Here is an 18,181-nt window from a genome sequence, read left to right on the forward strand (position 1 = left end):
ACCAACGATGTCTCCGCAAGATCCTACAAATCCCCTGGGAGGACAGACGTACCAACGTTAGCGTCCTCGACCAGGCCAACATCCCCAGCATCGAAGCACTGACCACACTCGACCAGCTCCGCTGGGCAGACCACATTGTCTACACGCCCCAGCTCCGCTCGAGACTCCAAATGCAAGCGCTCTACTCGGAACTCCTTCATGGCAAACGAGCCAAAGGTGGGCAGAGGAAACGCTACAAGGCCTCCCTGATAAAGTGCAACATCCCCACCGACACCTGGGAGTCCCTGGCCAAAGACCGCCCTAAGTGGAGGAAGTGCATTTGGGAGGGCGCTGAGCACCTCGAGTCTCGTCGCCGAGAGCATGCAGAAACCAAGCGCAGGCAGCGGAAGGAGCGTGCGGCAAACCAGTCCCACCCACCCCTTCCCTCAACCACTGTCTGTCCCACCTGTGACAGGGACTGTGGTTCTCGTATTGGACTGTTCAGTCACCTAAGGACTCATGTTAAGAGTGGAAGCAAGTCTTCCTCGATTCTGAGGGACTGCCTATGATGATAAGAGTCAACCACATTGCTGTGAGTCTGGAGTCACATATCGGCCAGACCGGGTAAGGGCGGCAGATTTCCTTCCCTAAAGGGACATCAGTGAACCCGATGGGTTTTTACGACAGTCCGGCAGTTTCATGGTCACCATTACTGACACTGGCTTTTTATTCCAGCTTTATTTAATTGGTAGAATGGTCACAGCGCAGAAGGAGGCCATTGGTCCGGTTGAGCCCGTGCTGTCATTAACTGAATTTAAATTCCTTCGCTGTGGTGCTGGGATGTGAACTGGTGTCTGCTGGTGCAGTAACATAGCCACTGTGCTGCCATCCCCTAACCTAATGTCATGACGCAGTGGCAAGTGTAATCTTTCACATTCCCTCCACCTCCGATGTAAAAATGGAAAAAGGAGGTGTGTGCCTCCTGCTTTTCTGGCCCTTATCAATGTGCCCTGATCCTGTTTCCATGCTGAAGTCAGCTGTAGCATCACATGCTGCTGCTGTGCAGAGCTGGTAAACAAGCCCCGTGCTCCGAGTGCAGCGATTAGCTTGCTCAGGCTCCAGCCGATGCTATAAATATGCAAAAGTCCGGCGGAATGGCTAAAAATACCAACTACCGCCTGCCTACCTGGGGGCCTAAGTTGGTCACCCTCTGCAAACTCCCGTTCCATAATGTCCAGAGGACTGGACCTTGAAGCATTTCGCTGACATTCACCTTACCATCACAAGTGTCACGCAGGTTCCCAGAGGAACCTTGCTCAAGGTGATTCGCAAGCTCCCAATTCTTACACAGGGTCCAAGGTAATCTGCCCGACAAATGCTGGACAGTTGTCACACTTTGTCAGGGTCCTTAACTTGTTGACAAGTGCACCAAGGCATGATTGGTGCCAGCTTAACACTTAATCTAAAAAACACACACACTTCACAGAAAGACGGGCATTTATTTACAGCCAATGAAGTACTTTTGGAGTGTAGTCACTGTAGTAATGTGGGAAACGTGGCAGTCAATTTGTGCACAGCAAGCTCCCACACACAGCAATGTGATAATTACCCAGATAATCTGTTTTAGTGATGTTGGTTAAGGGATAAATATTGGCCCCAGGACACCGGGGATAACTCCCCTGCTCTGCTTCGAAATAGTGCCCTGGGATCTTTTCATCCACCTGAGAGAGCAGACGAGGTTTAACCATCTAAAAAAACAGCACCTCAGTACTGCCCCTCCGACAGTGCAGCACTCCCTCAGTACTGCCCCTCCGACAGTGCGGCGCTCCCTCAGTACTGTCCCTCCGACAGTGCGGCGCTCCCTCAGTACTGTCCCTCCGACAGTGCGGCTCTCCCTCAGTACTGCTCCTCCGACAGTGCGGCGCTCCCTCAGTACTGTCCCTCCGACAGTGCGGCTCTCCCTCAGTACTGCTCCTCCAACAGTGCGGCTCTCCCTCAGTACTGTCCCTCCGACAGTGTGGCACTCCCTCAGTACTGCCCCTCCGACAGTGCGGCACTCCCTCAGTACTGCCCCTCCGACAGTGCGATGCTCCCTCAGTACTGACCCTCCGACAGTGCGGTGCTCCCTCAGTACTGCCCCTCCGACAGTGCGGTGCTCCCTCAGTACTGCCCCTCCGACAGTGCGGCACTCCCTCAGTACTGCCCCTCCGACAGTGCGGCGCTCCCTCAGTACTGTCCCTCCGACAGTGCGGCGCTCCCTCAGTACTGTCCCTCCGACAGTGCTGCTCTCCCTCAGTACTGCTCCTCCGACAGTGCGGCGCTCCCTCAGTACTGTCCCTCCGACAGTGCGGCTCTCCCTCAGTACTGCTCCTCCAACAGTGCGGCTCTCCCTCAGTACTGCTCCTCCGACAGTGCGGCGCTCCCTCAGTACTGTCCCTCCGACAGTGCGGCTCTCCCTCAGTACTGCTCCTCCAACAGTGCGGCTCTCCCTCAGTACTGCTCCTCCGACAGTGCGGCGCTCCCTCAGTACTGTCCCTCCGACAGTGCGGCGCTCCCTCAGTACTGCCCCTCCGACAGTGCGGCGCTCCCTCAGTACTGCCCCTCCGACAGTGCAGCGCTCCCTCAGTACTGCCCCTCCGACAGTGCGATGCTCCCTCAGTACTGACCCTCCGACAGTGCGGTGCTCCCTCAGTACTGCCCCTCCGACAGTGCGGCGCTCCCTCAGTACTGCCCCTCCGACAGTGCGATGCTCCCTCAGTACTGACCCTCCGACAGTGCGATGCTCCCTCAGTACTGCCCCTCCGACAGTGCGGCACTCCCTCAGTACTGCCCCTCCGACAGTGCGGCTCTCCCTCAGTACTGCTCCTCCAACAGTGCGGCTCTCCCTCAGTACTGCTCCTCCGACATGCGGCGCTCCCTCAGTACTGTCCCTCCGACAGTGCGGCTCTCCCTCAGTACTGCTCCTCCGACAGTGCGGCTCTCCCTCAGTACTGCTCCTCCAACAGTGCGGCTCTCCCTCAGTACTGCTCCTCCGACAGTGCGGCGCTCCCTCAGTACTGCCCCTCCGACAGTGCGATGCTCCCTCAGTACTGACCCTCCGACAGTGCGGTGCTCCCTCAGTACTGCCCCTCCGACAGTGCGGCGCTCCCTCAGTACTGCCCCTCCGACAGTGCGATGCTCCCTCAGTACTGACCCTCCGACAGTGCGATGCTCCCTCAGTACTGCCCCTCCGACAGTGCGGCACTCCCTCAGTATTGCCCCTCCGACAGTGCAGTGCTCCCTCAGTACTGCCCCTACGACAATGCGGCGCTCCCTCAGTACTGCCCCTCCGACAGTGCGGCGCTCCTTCAGTACTGCCCCTCCGACAGTTCAGCGCTCCCTCAGTACTGCCCCTCCGACAGTGCGACACTCCCTCAGTACTGCACTGGAGTGTCAGCCTAGATATTTATTCCCAAGTCCCCGGAGTGGGGCTTGAACCCACAACCTCCTGACTCGGAGGCGAGAGTGCTGCCCACTGAGCCACCACTGACAGCCTGGATGGTAGCAATGGTAATAGAACAGAACGATTATTTTATTTAGTAAGAATCAAGGATGAAATTTTTCCTTCTACTCATAATTGTTGTATGAATTACACACTGTACTTGAGGAGCGCTGCACTGTCCGAGGTGCCGTCTTTCAGACGAGACGTTAAACCGAGGCCCCGTCTGCTCTCTCAAGTGGAAGTAAAAGATCCCACGGCACTATTTTGAAGAAGAGCAGGGGAGTTCTCCCCAGTGTCCTGGGGCCAATATTTATCCCTCAATCAATAAAACAAAATAACAGATTATCTGGTCATTATCACATTGCTGTTTGTGGGAGCTTGCTGTGCGCAAATTGCATGCCGCGTTTCCCACATTACAACAGTGACTACACTCCGAAAGTATTTCATTGGCTGTAAAGCGCTTGGAGACGATCGATGGTCGTGGAAAATGCTATAGAAATATGTCTTTCTTTTATTGCATAGTTACGATCTAACGGAAATCTCGTTCCTTATAAACAGCAACGTTGTCTTTTCAACAACAACAACCTGTATTTAGATAGCGCCTTTAACGTAGTAAAACGTCTCAAGGCACTTCACAGGAGCGATTATCAGACAAAATTTGACACCGAGCCACATAAAGAGATATTAGGTCAGAAGATGGGTTTTAAGGAGCGTCTTGAAGGAGGAAAGAGAGGCGGAGAGGTTTAGGGAGGGAGTTCCAGAGCTTGGGGCCCAGGCAACACAAGGCACGGCCACCGATGGTGGAGTGATTAAAATCAGCGATGCTCAGGAGGGCAGAATTAGAGGAGGGCAAAGATATCAGGGGGGTGGGGGGAGTTGTGGGGCTGGAGGAGATTACAGAGATAGGGAGGGGCGAGGCCATGGAGGGATTTGAAAACAAGGATGAGAATTTTGAAATCGAGGTGTTGTTTAACCGGGAGCCAATGTAGGTCAGCGAGTACAGGGGGTGATGGGTGAGCGGGACTCGGTGCGAGCTAGGACACAGGTCAAATGATAGAAACACAGAAAATAGGTGCAGAAGTAGGCCATTCGGCCCTTCGAGCCTGCACCACCATTCAATAAGATCATGGCTGATCATTCACCTCAGTAGCCCTTTCCTGCTTTCTCTCCACACCCCTTGATCCCCTTAGCCGTAAGGGCCATATCTAACTCCCTCTTGAATATATCCAATGAACTGGCATCAACAACTCTCTGCGGCAGGGAATTCCACAGGTTAACAACTCTCTGAGTGAAGAAGTTTCTCCTCATCTCAGTCCTAAATGGCCTACCCCTTATCCTAAGACTGTGTCCCCTGGTTCTGGACTTCCCCAACATCGGGAACATTCTATCCGCATCTAACCTGTCCCGTCCCGTCAGAATCTTATACGTTTCTATGAGATCCCCTCTCATTCTTCTAAACTCCAATGTATAAAGGCCCAGTTGATCCAGTCTCTCCTCATATGTCAGTCCAGCCATCCCAGGATTCAGTCTGGTGAACCTTTGCTGCACTTCCTCAATAGCAAGAACGTCCTTCCTCAGATTAGGAGACCAAAACTGAACACAATATTCCAGGTGAGGCCTCACCAAGGCCCTGTACAACTGCAGTAAGACCTCCCTGCTCCTATACTCAAATCTCCTAGCTATGAAGGCCAACATACCATTTGCCTTCTTCACCGCCTGCTGTACCTGTATGCCAACTTTCAATGATTGATGAACCATTACACCCAGATCTCGTTGCACCTCCCCTTTTCCTATTCCGCCGCCATTCAGATAATATTCTGCCTTCGTGTTTTTGCCACCAAAGTGGATAACCTCACATTTATCCACATTATACTGCATCTGCTATGCATTTGCCCACTCACCTAACCTGTCCAAGTCACCCTGCAGCCTCTTAGCGTCCCCCTCATAATTCACACCACCACCCAGTTTAGTGTCATCTGCAAACTTGAAGATATTACATTCAATTCCTTCATCTAAATCATTGATGTATATTGTTAAGGGCTGGGGTCCCAGCACTGAGCACTGCGGCACCCCACTAGTCACTGCCTGCCATTCTGAAAAGGACCCGTTTATCCCAACTCTCTGCTTCCTGTCTGCCAACCAGTTCTCTATCCACGTCAGTATATTACCCCCAATACCATGTGCTTTAATTTTCACACCGATCTCTTGTGTGGGACCTTGTCAAAAGCCTTTTGAAAGTCCAAATACACCACATCAACTGGTTCTCCCTTGTCCACTCTACTAGTTACATCCTCAAAAAATTCCAAAAGATTTGTCAGCATGGTTTCCCTTTCATAAATCCATGCTGACTTGGACCGATCCTGACACTGCTTTCCAAATGTGCTGCTATTTCATCTTTAATAATTGATTCCAACATTTTCCCCACTACTGATGTCAGGCTAACCGGACTATAATTCCCCGCTTTCTCTCTCCCTCCCTTTTTAAAAAGTGGTGTTACATTAGCTACCCTCCAGTCCATAGGAACTGATCCAGAGTCGATAGACTGTTGGAAAATGATCACCAATGCATCCACTATTTCTAGCGCCACTTCCTTAAGTACTCTGGGATGCAGATTATCAGGCCCTGGGGATTTATTGGCCTTCAATCCCATCAATTTCCCTAACACAATTTCCCACCTAATAAGGATATCCTTCAGTTCCTCCTTCTCACATGACCCTCGGTCCCCTCGGTCCCCTAGCTTTTGTTACCTCCAGACTTGACTATTCCAACGCACTCCTGGCTGGCCTCCCACGTTCTACCCGACGTAAACTAGAGGTGATCCAAAACACGGCTGCCCCATGTCCTAACTCGCACCGAGTCCCGCTCACCCATCACCCCCTGTGCTCGCTGCCCCGTGTCCTAACTCACACTCAGTCCCGTTCACCCATCACCCCTGTGCTCGCTGCACCGTGTCCTAACTTGCACCGAGTCCCGCTCACCTATCACCCCCTGTGTTCGCTGCCCCATGTCCTAACTCGTACCAAGTCCTGCTCACCCATCACCCCTGTGCTCGCTGCACCGTGTCCTAACTTGCACCGAGTCCCGCTCACCCATCACCCCCTGTGCTCGCTGCACCGTGTCCTAACTTGCACCGAGTCCCGCTCACCCATCACCCCCTGTGCTCGCTGCACCGTGTCCTAACTCGTACCAAGTCCCGCTCACCCATCACCCCTGTGCTCGCTGCACCGTGTCCTAACTTGCACCGAGTTCCGCTCACCTATCACCCCCTGTGCTCACTGACCTACATTGGCTCCTGGTTAAGCAACACCTCGATTTCAAAATTTTACTCCTTAATTTCAAATCCCTCCATGGCTTCGCCCCTCCCTATCTCTGTAATCTCCTCCAGCCCCACAACCCCCTCGAGATATCTGCGCTCCTCTAATTCTGCCCTCCCGAGCATCCCTGATTATAATCACACCACCATCGGTGGCCGTGCCTTCTGTTGCCTGGGCCCCAAGTTCTGGAACTCCCTCCCTAAACCTCTCCACCTCTCTTTCCTCCTTCAAGACGCTCCTTAAAACCTACCTCTTCAACCTAGCTTTTGGTCACCTGCCCTAATTTCTCCTTATGTGGGTCGGTGTCAAATTTTGCTTTATATCCCATATCATAGGCCGTCCCTTGAAATCGATGAAGACTTGCTTCCACTCTAAAAATGAGTTCTCAGGTGACTGAACAGTCCAATACGGGAATTACAGTCTCTGTCACAGGTGGGACAGACAGTGATTGAGGGAAGGGGAGGGTGGGACTGGTTTGCCGCACGCTCCTTCCGCTGCCTGCGCTTGGTTTCTGCATGCTCTCGGCGACGAGACTCGAGGTGCTCAGCGCCCTCCCGGATGCACTTCCTCCACTTAGGGCGGTCTTTGGCCAGGGACTCCCAGGTGTTGGTGGGGATGTTGCACTTTATCAGGGATGCTTTGAGGGTGTCCCTGTAACGTTTCCTCTGCCCACCTGGGGCTCGCCTGCCATGTAAGAGTTCTGAGTAGAGCACTTGCTTTTTGAGTCTCGTGTCGGTCATGCGGACAATGTGGCCTGCCCAACGGAGCTGGTCGAGTGTGGTCATTGCTTCGATGCTGGGGATGTTGGCCTGAGCGAGAACACTAACATTGATGTGTCTATCCTCTCAGTGGATTTGCAGGATCATGGGAGCTGAAAAGCAACATTACAGATGGCTCAAGGCTCAGGTCCAACAAACAACCTGGGATCTAAAGAACAGGCGGTGGATGGAGAAAGCACAGGAGATACAACAACTGGCCGACAGCCACGATATGCGAGGATTCTTCATCGCAGTCAAGGCCACCTACGGTCCAAACTCCCAAGGCCCCACCCCACTGCTGGCCAAGAACGGGGAAACACTCATCAAGTGCTCGCTGGAAGGAGCACTTCGAAGATCTCCTCAATCGAGACTCTGCCTTTGACTCGAGTGTTCTCGACTCCATCCCGCAGCATGCGACCCACCACAACCTCAGTGAGACCCCAACGTTACACGAGGTAGAAAAAGCCATAGGACAGCTTAAGAATAACAAGGCTATGGGAGCGGATGGAATCCCTGCTGAGGCGCTAAAGTATGTCGGAGAGGTGCTGTTGGCACGGATACACGACTTCATCTCTCTCATCTGGAGGGAGGAGAGCATGCTGGGAGATCTCAGCGATGCAGTGATTGTGACCATCTTTAAAAAAGGGGATAAGTCCAACTGCAGCAACTCCAGGGGAATCTCCCGGCTATCAGCCACTGGGAAAGTTGTCGCTAGAGTTCTCCTCAATCGTCTTCTCCCTGTGGCCAAGGAGCTCCTCCCGGAGTCACAGTGCGGATTTCGTCCCCTACGGGGCACAACAGACATGATCTTTGCAGCACGACAGCTGCAGGAAAAATGCAGGGAGCAGCGCCAGCCCTTATACATGGTCTTTTTCGATCTTACAAAGGCCTTTGACACTGTCACCCGCGAGGGTCTATGGAGCGTCCTCCTCCGTTTTGGATGCCCCCAAAAGTTTGTCACCATCCTCCGCCTGCTCCACGACGACATGCAGGCCGTGATCCTGACCAACGGATCCATTACAGACCCAATCCACGTCCGGACCGGGGTCAAACAGGGCTGTGTCATCGCTCCAACCCTCTTCTCAATCTTCCTCGCTGCTATGTTCCACCTCGCAGTCAACAAGCTCCCCGCTGGAGTGGAACTAAACTACAGAACCAGTGGGAAGCTGTTTAACCTTCGCCATCTCCAGGCCAGGTCCAAGACCACCCCAGCCTCTGTCGTCGAGCTACAGTATGCGGACAACGCCTGCGTCAGTGCACATACAGAGGCTGAACTCCAGGATATAGTCGCTGTATTTATTGAGGCGTACGAAAGCATGGGCCTTACGCTAAACATCTGTAAGACAAAGGTCCTCCACCAGCCTGACCTCGCTGCACAGCACTGCCCCCCAGTCATCAAGATTCATGGCGCGGCCCTGGACAACGTGGACCATTTCCCATACCTCGGGAGCCTCTTATCAGCAAGGGCAGGCATTGATGCGGAGATTCAACACCGCCTCCAGTGCACCAGTGCAGCCTTTGGCCGCCTGAGGAAAAGAGTGTTCGAAGACCAGGCCCTCAAATCTAGCACCAAGCTCATGGTCTACAGGGCTATAGTAATACCCGCCCTCCTGTATGGGTCTGAGGCATGGATAGAAACATAGAAACATAGAAACATAGAAAATAGGTGCAGGAGCAGGCCATTCAGCCCTTCTAGCCTGCACCGCCATTCAATGAGTTCATGGCTGAACATGAAACTTCAGTACCCCCTTCCTGCTTTCTCGCCATAACCCTTGATCCCCCGAGTAGTAAGGACTTCATCTAACTCCCTTTTGAATATATTTAGTGAATTGGCCTCAACTACTTTCTGTGGTAGAGAATTCCACAGGTTCACCACTCTCTGGGTGAAGAAGTTTCTCCTCATCTCGGTCCTAAATGGCTTACCCCTTATCCTCAGACTGTGACCCCTGGTTCTGGACTTCCCCAACATTGGGAACATTCTTTCTGCATCTAACCTGTCTAAACCCGTCAGAATTTTAAACGTTTCTATGAGGTCCCCTCTCATTCTTCTGAACTCCAGTGAATACAAGCCCAGTTGATCCAATCTTTCTTGATAGGTCAGTCCCGCCATCCCGGGAATCAGTCTGGTGAACCTTCGCTGCATTCCCTCAATAGCAAGAATGTCCTTCCTCAAGTTAGGAGACCAAAACTGTACACAATACTCCAGGTGTGGCCTCACCAAGGCCCTGTACAACTGTAGCAACACCTCCCTGCCCCTGTATTCAAATCCCCTCGCTATGAAGGCCAACATGCCATTTGCTTTCTTAACCGCCTGCTGTACCTGCGTGCTAACCTTCAATGACTGATGTACCATGACACCCAGGTCTCGTTGCACCTTCCCTTTTCCTAATCTGTCACCATTCAGATAATAGTCTGTCTCTCTGTTTTTACCACCAAAGTGGATAACCTCACATTTATCCACATTATACTTCATCTGCCATGCATTTGCCCACTCACCTAACCTATCCAAGTCACTCTGCAGCCTAATAGCATCCTCCTCGCAGCTCACACTGCCACCCAACTTAGTATCATCCGCAAATTTGGAGATACTGCATTTAATCCCCTCGTCTAAATCATTAATGTACAATGTAAACAGCTGGGGCCCCAGCACAGAACCTTGCGGCACTCCACTAGTCACTGTCTGCCATTCTGAAAAGTACCCGTTTACTCCTACTCTTTGCTTCCTGTCTGACAACCAGTTCTCAATCCACGTCAGCATACTACCCCCAATCCCATGTGCTTTAACTTTGCACATTAATCTCTTGTGTGGGACCTTGTCGAAAGCCTTCTGAAAGTCCAAATATACCACATCAACTGGTTCTCCTTTGTCCACTTTACTGGAAACATCCTCAAAAAATTCCAGAAGATTTGTCAAGACACCTCAAGTCGCTGGAGACATATCACCAACGATGTCTCCGCAAGATCCTGCAAATCCCCTGGGAGGACAGATGCACCAACGTTAGCGTCCTCGACCAGGCCAACATCCCCAGCATTGAAGCACTGACCACACTCGATCAGCTCCGCTGGGCAGGCCACTTAGTTCGCATGCCAGACACAAGACTCCCAAAGCAAGCGCTTTACTCGGAACTCCTTCACGGCAAACGAGCCAAAGGTGGGCAGAGGAAACGTTACAGGGACACCCTCAAAGCCTCCCTAATAAAGTGCTCTTCGAATCTCAACGCCGAGAACGTGAAGAGGTGAAGCGCAGGCAGCAGAAGGAGCGTGCGGTAAACCAGTCCCACCCAACCCTTCCCTCAGCAAATATCTGTCCCACCTGTGACAGAGTCTGTGGCTCTCATATTGGACTGTTCAGTCACCAGAGAATTCACTTCAGGAGTGGAAGCAAGTCTTCCTCGATTCCGAGGGACTGCCCAAGATGATGATGGATTTGCAGGATCTTGTTGGTGGTATTTCTCCAGTGCTTTGAGTTGTCTGCTGTATATGGTCCATGTCTCTGAGCCATACAGGAGGGCGGGTATCACTACAGACCTGTAGACCATGAGCTTGGTGCCAGATTTGAGGTTCTGGTCTTCCAACACTCGCTTCCTCAGGCGGCCAAAGGCTGTGCTGGCACAGTGGAGGCGGTGTTGGATCTCGTCGTCGATGTCTGCCCTTGCTAATAATAGGCTCCCGAGGTATGGAAAGTGGTCCATGTTGTCCAGGGCCGTGCCGTGGATCTTGATGACTGGGGGGACAGTGCTGTGTGGCGGGGTCAGGTTGTTGGAGGACCTTTGTCTTACGGATGTTTAGTGTAAGGCCCATGCTTTCATATGCCTCGGTGAAGATGTTGATGATGGCTTGGAGTTCGGCCTCTGAGCGTGTGCAGACGCAAGCGTCGTCCACGTACTGTAGCTCGACGACAGAAGATGGGATGACTTTGGATCTAGCCTGGAGGCGATGGAGGTTGAACAGGTTCCCACTGGTTCTGTAGTTTAATGCCACTATTGTGGGGAGCTTGTGGAGGGTGAGATGGAGCATTGCAGCGAGGAAGATCGTGAAGAGCGTTGGTGCGATGATACAGCCCTGTTTAACCCCGGTCCGGACGTTGATTGAGTCTGTGGTGGATCCGTTGGTCAGGATCACGGCCTGCATGTCATCGTGGAGCAATTGGAAGATGGCGACAAACTTTTAGGGGCAGCCGAAACGGAGGAGGATGCTCCATTGTCCCTCGCGGTTGACAGTGTCAAAGGCCTTTGTGAGGTCAAAGAAGGCCATGTACAGGGGTTGGTGCTGCTCCCTGCATTTCTCTTGTAGTTGTCGTGCGGTGAAGGTCATGTCCATTGTACCCCTTAGTGGACGGAATCCGCACTGTGACTCTGGGAGGAGCTCTTCAGCCACAGGGAGAAGATGATTGAAGAGGATTCTTGCAATGACTTTCTCAGTGGCAGATGACAGGGAGATTCCTCTGTAGTTGCTGCAATCAGACTTGTCCCCTTTTTTGAAGATGGTCACGATTACGGCATCTCTGAGATCTCCAGGCATGCTCTCCTCCTTCCAGATGAGAAAGATGAGGTCATGCATTCATGCCAATAGTGTCTCTCCGCCATACTTTAGTGCCTCAGCGGGGATTCCATCTGCTCTCGTTGCCTTGTTGTTCTTGAGCTGACAAATGGCCTTTTCTACCTCGTGCCAGGCTGGGGTTTTGCTGAGATGGTGGCGGGTAGGATGCTGCGTGATGGAGTCGAGGACACAAAGATTATTGGGAAAGCGGGTTGTGTAGAGGACACAGAGAGGCTGCAAAGAGATTTAGATAGGTTAAGCGAATGGACTAAGGTTTGGCAGATGGAATACAATGTCAGAAAGTGTGAGGTCATCCACCTTGGGAAAAAAAACAGTAAAAGGGAATATTATTTGAATGGGGAGAAATTACAACATGCTGCGGTGCAGAGGGACCTGGGGATCCTTGTGCATGAAACTCTTTTAGAGTTTATCTGTAAAACAAAACATTAAACCGTGCCACCCGACCTGGATGACACACCAGACATTTACAAGGCCCCTTTTTTTTTTCCTTTTTTTGGTTTTTTTTTGTGTTTTTTCTTTTTGTTTTTTTTTTTTTGGGCACTAAAATCAAATTTTTTCCCCAGTGCCCCCTATAAAAGGGAAGGGGGACACTAAAAGCACCGGCAATTAAAACAAATTAAACTTTAAAAACGTAAAATCAAATTAAAATTTGGTTGCCGGGCGTGATGATGCACTCCAGTCCCTCCGGTGCCCACCTCTCGCGGAAGGCCGCGAGCGTACCGGTGGACACCGCGTGCTCCATCTCCAAGGACACCCTGGACCGGATGTAAGAGCGGAAGAGAGGCACGCAGTCAAGTTGAACGACCCCCTCGACCGCCCGCTGCCTGGACCGGCTGATGGCACCCTTGGCCGTGCCTCCTTGTGCATGAATCCCAAAAAGTTAGTTTGCAGGTGCAGCAGGTAATCAGGAAGGCGAATGGAATGTTGGCCTTCATTGCGAGAGGGATGGAGTACAAAAGCAGGGAGGTCCTGTTGCAACTGTACAGGGTATTGGTGAGGCCGCACCTGGAGTACTGCGTGCAGTTTTGGTCACCTTACTTAAGGAAGGATATACTGGCTTTGGAGGGGGTACAGAGACGATTCACTAGGCTGATTCCGGAGATGAGGGGGTTACCTTATGATGATAGATTGAGTAGACTGGATCTTTACTCGTTGGAGTTCAGAAGGATGAGGGGTGATCTTATAGAAACATTTAAAATAATGAAAGGGATAGACAAGATAGAGGCAGAGAGGTTGTTTTCACTGATCGGGGAGACTAGAACTAGGGGGCACAGCCTCAAAATACGGGGGAGCCAATTTAAAACCAAGTTGAGAAGGAATTTCTTCTCCCAGAGGGTTGTGAATCTGTGGAATTCTCTGCCCAAGGAAGCAGTTGAGGCTAGCTCATTGAATGTATTCAAATCACAGAGAGATAGATTTTTAACCAAGAAGGGAATTAAGGGTTACGGGGAGAGGGCGGGTAAGTGGAGCTGAGTCCACGGCCAGATCAGCCATGGTCTTGTTGAGTGGCGGAGCAGGCTCGAGGGGTTAGATGGCCTACTCCTGTTCCTAATTCTTATGTTCTTATGAGGACACTCATGTCGAAGGCAGAGTCTCGATTGAGGAGATCTTTGAAGTGCTCCTTCCAGCGGGCCCTGACTGCCTCGATCTCTTTGATGAGAGTCTCCCCATTCTTAGCCAGCAGTGGGGTGGGGCCTTGGGTGCTTGGGCTGTAGGTGGACTAACTGCGGTGAAGAATCCTCGCACGTCATGGCTGTCGTCCAGCTGCTGGATGTCCTATGCATTATGCCTGTGATGTACTTATGAATGACTCCACAAGGCAATGTGTTGTACTCAAACTGTAGTGACCTTGGTCCTTTATTTGTAACTCCAGAGTGAAGCACAAGCATGGTGGGCCCTGCACACCTATGCAGGTGACCCTCACATCTCCCACCGCAGTGCCCTCTGGTGGACAGCCTCTGGCACAGGGGTAGGAAACCCTGGTCTCCACCAGTTGCACCCTCTAGTGGTGCCAGCATAGTATATACACAGTGTAAACCTTATTGATAGTACATCAGGTAACAAGTCTCCATCTTATGCAACTATACAGTGACTGCATAGAGAGTATATCTATAGTCTGCATATATAACACTGCGCTTTCTCCACCCACCATCTATTATTTAGGTCGTGGGTTTTTTGTTGGACCTGAATTGGGTTACTTTATAACGCTCCTGTGAAGCGCCTTGAGACATTTTACTACGTTAAAGGCGCTATATAAATACAAGTTGTTGTTGTTGCTTCTAGAGCTGGACCCCGTGTCGCTCACCCCCCATCCCCTCCCCGGCTGTGCCTCCGATGGGACAAATCACACGCACTCTTGTTTCCAACTGCACTGTGGTACATATTAATAATTTTGATGAAGGGACCGAGTGTAATGTAGCCAAGTTTGCTGATGATACAAAGATGGATGGGAAAGCAAATTGTGAGGAGGACACAAAAAATCTGCAAAGGGATATAAACAGGCTCAGTGAGTGGGCAAAAATTTGGCAGATCGAGTGTAATGTGGGAAAATGTGAAGTTATCCATTTTGGCAGAAATAATAGAAAAGCAAATTATAATTTAAATGGAGAAAAATTGCAAAGTGCTGCAAGGACCTGGGGGTCCTTGTGCATGAAAGACAAAAAGTTAGTATGCAGGTACAGCAAGTGATCAGGAAGGCCAATGGAATGTTGGCCTTTATTGCAAGGGGGATAGAGTATAAAAGCAGAGATGTCCTGCTACAACTGTACAGGGTCTTGGTGAGGCCACACCTGGAGTACTGCGTACAGTTTTGGTCTCTGTATTTAAGGAAGGATATACTTGCATTGGAGGCTGTTCAGAGAAGGTTCACTCGGTTGATTCCGGTGATGAGGGGGTTGACTTATGAGGATAGGTTGAGTACATTGGGCCTATACTCATTGGAGTTCAGAAGAATGAGAGGTGATCTTTTTGAAACTTATAAAATAATGAAGGGGCTCGAAAAGGTGGATGCAGAGAGGATGTTTCCTATCGTGGAGGAAACTAAAACTGGGGGACATAGTCTCAGAATAAGGGGCCGCCGATTTAAAATTGAGATGAGGAGGAATTTCTTCTCTCAGAGGGTTGTAAATCTGTGAAATTCTCTGCCCCAGAGAGCTGTGGAGGCTGGGTCATTGAATATATTTAAGGCAGAGATAGACAGATTTTTGAGCGATAAGGGAGTGAAGGGTTATGGGGAGCGGGCAGGGAAGTGGAACTGAGTCCATGGTCAGATCAGCCATGATCGTATTAAATGGCGTAGCAGGCTCGAGGGGCCGAATGGCCGACTCCTGCTCCTATTTCTTATGTTCTTATGTGTCGCAGAGTGGAATAAATTCCTCGTTCGCTGCCTTGCCGCCTGAATGGACCGACAAGGACCTGCAGTGTTCTGTCACTCGGCTATTAACAGAGCAGTATGTTGACACGAAGAATGGGAGGCAGTGTGCGGACAAGAGTATTATAGTCTGGAAAGTTGCTGAGAGACACAAATGAGCAGGACATTGACTCTGTGCCTGAGTGCTGCCACCTTACCTCACTGCAGGGATCGGAGTGTCCTTTCAACAAGCTACAATCAAAGGCCACAGGAACACAAGAGAATATTCAGTCCGTGGAACTCACGCCATCACATGCTGAAACTGCGCGGACATTACGTGCTCCATATTCAGAAAAGCGGTGACATCCAGCCTTGTTATTTTTCGATGCTTTGGCACGTTAACAAGAAAGATTTCTGTCGGCCAATCCTTTAAAAAAATGAACGACAGCGTACAGCATTGGAGGAGACCACTCGGCCCATCGTGTTCGTGCTGGCTCCTTGAAAGAGCGATCCAATTAGTCCCACTCCTCCTGCTATAGATTCATCATCATCATAGGCAGTCCCTCGGAATCGAGGAAGACTTGCTTCCACTCTAAACATGAGTCCTTAGGTGGCTGAACAGTTCAATACGAGAACCACAGTCCCTGTCACATGTGGGACAGACAGTGGTTGAGGGAAGGGGAGGGTGGGACTGGTTTGCCGCACGCTCCTTCCGCTGCCTGCGCTTGGTTTCTGCATGCTCTCGGCGATGAGACTCGAGGTGCTCAGTGCCCTCCCGGATGCACTTCCTCCACTTAGGGCGGTCTTTGGCCAGGGACTCCCAGGTGTCAGTGGGGATGTTGCACTTTATCAGGGAGGCTTTGAGGGTGTCCTTGTAACGTTTCCTCTGCCCACCTTTGGCTCGTTTGCTGTTAGATTCATACAGCACAGAAGGAGGCCATATCTTAGTATATTGACGAATGGATTCAAGGAGTTTTGACAGATGTCTTCGCTAAAAAACTGTTTAGTACAAATACAGTCAACTTCATTATAACAAATACTCAAATGAACTGGAGAATTTTAGCGATGAGGAAAGATTGGATAGGCTGGGGTTGTTTTCGTTGGAACAGAGGAGGCTGAGGGGAGACCTGATTGAGGTGTATAAAATTATGAGGGGCCTGGATAGAGTGGATAGGAAGGACCTATTTCCCTTAGCAGAGGGGTCAACAACCAGGGGGCAGAGATTTAAAGTAATTGGGGGGAGGTTTAGAGGGGATTTGAGGGGAAATGTCTTCACCCAGAGGGTGGTGGGGCTCTGGAACTCACTGCCTGAAAGGGTGGTAGAGGCAGAAACCCTCACCACATTTAAAAAGTACTTGGATGTGCACTTGAAGTGCCGTAACCTACAGGGCTACGGACCGAGAGCTGGAAAGTGGGATTAGGCTGGGTAGCTCTTGGTCGGCCGACGTGGACATGATGGGCCGAATGGCCTCCTTCTGTGCTGTAAATTTCTCTGATTGTATGGATATTTTTTGTTAAATAAACAGAAATTCAAAATCTGGAATTGTTGATGTAATTCATTCTTGATAACCGAATAGTTAGAGCTGTAGACTCCAGGTTGAAGAGTTTGTGGAGCACATTGCCCAATTTATCCATGGATAGCACGGAGCCCAAAACCACCCCGTGTACAAGAAGCCAGTTGAGTTTTGCGTGCCTCACTCACCTGTACGAGGATCAGATTGACCAGACAACTACCACCGGAGCGGCGCACAACGCCAGCCGGGATTTCACCAGTGCCTGCGGCCATTCAAAGAGCTGCAGCAGCCATTTACAGGGAAGTAGCTATTCATCATCATCAGCATCATCGGCGGTCCCTCGTATCAAGGATGACTTGCTTCCACGCCAAAAAGGGATGAGTTCAATGAGTTCACAGGTGTTTCAATGAAGGACCTGGCATTTCAGATCCCGAACTACATCCTGAAGGGTGGAAGATGCCTGTGGGTGGATTTTTTTAACGTGGGGTGACCGTTGCACACCAGCCACCACACGGGCTTGACAGAGCGAGGTCTTGGTCCAGTGGCAAGGGTTAACCAGGACGACTGGAGACCAGCTCTGCTGCACGGACCCAGTGCGCTCACATATCACAGTGTGGGCTGGGCCCGTGCTGCCCCTGGGCCCACGCCTCTCCTGGGCCCCGAACTCGCGCCTATCCTGGGCCCCCGATCACGTCCCTCTACAATCTCTCACCGTTCCTTCGCCCCGACCTCGCCGCTCCTGCTGTACCTGCCCACGCTCCAATCACCGACTGGACCTAGGTGACGATGCATGTGAAAGACATTGGCCTGCTAAATGGAATCAGCAGGCACGAGACGGAGCGGTGCAAGGACTGAGTGTCTCCTGCACCCTGCGACACGCGGTGTGCGGGAGATGGAAGTGGGTATGAGCGTGGCTACTCTGACTGGCACTCCTCCCAGAGGCGAGCAGCAGAATCTGCTGGTTTGGAGGTGCAGACACCCCACGGGATCAGCAGACGGTGGCAGAGGAAGATTGCATATTTTAGAAAGATGCCAAGGTAAGGCTATCCAACAATTCCATGTTAGATGACCTAAATATATCTTAAAATAGGAACATAAGAATTAGGAGCAGGAGTCGGCCATTCGGCCCCTCGAGCCTGCTCCACCATTCAATGAGATCACGGCTGATCTTCGACCTCAACTCTCCTTTCCTGCCCGATCCCCATATCCAGTCCTAAATGGCCGAC

The sequence above is a fragment of the Pristiophorus japonicus genome, chromosome 2, assembly GCF_044704955.1.
Source record: "Pristiophorus japonicus isolate sPriJap1 chromosome 2, sPriJap1.hap1, whole genome shotgun sequence".
NCBI classification, from domain to species: Eukaryota; Metazoa; Chordata; class Chondrichthyes; family Pristiophoridae; genus Pristiophorus; species Pristiophorus japonicus.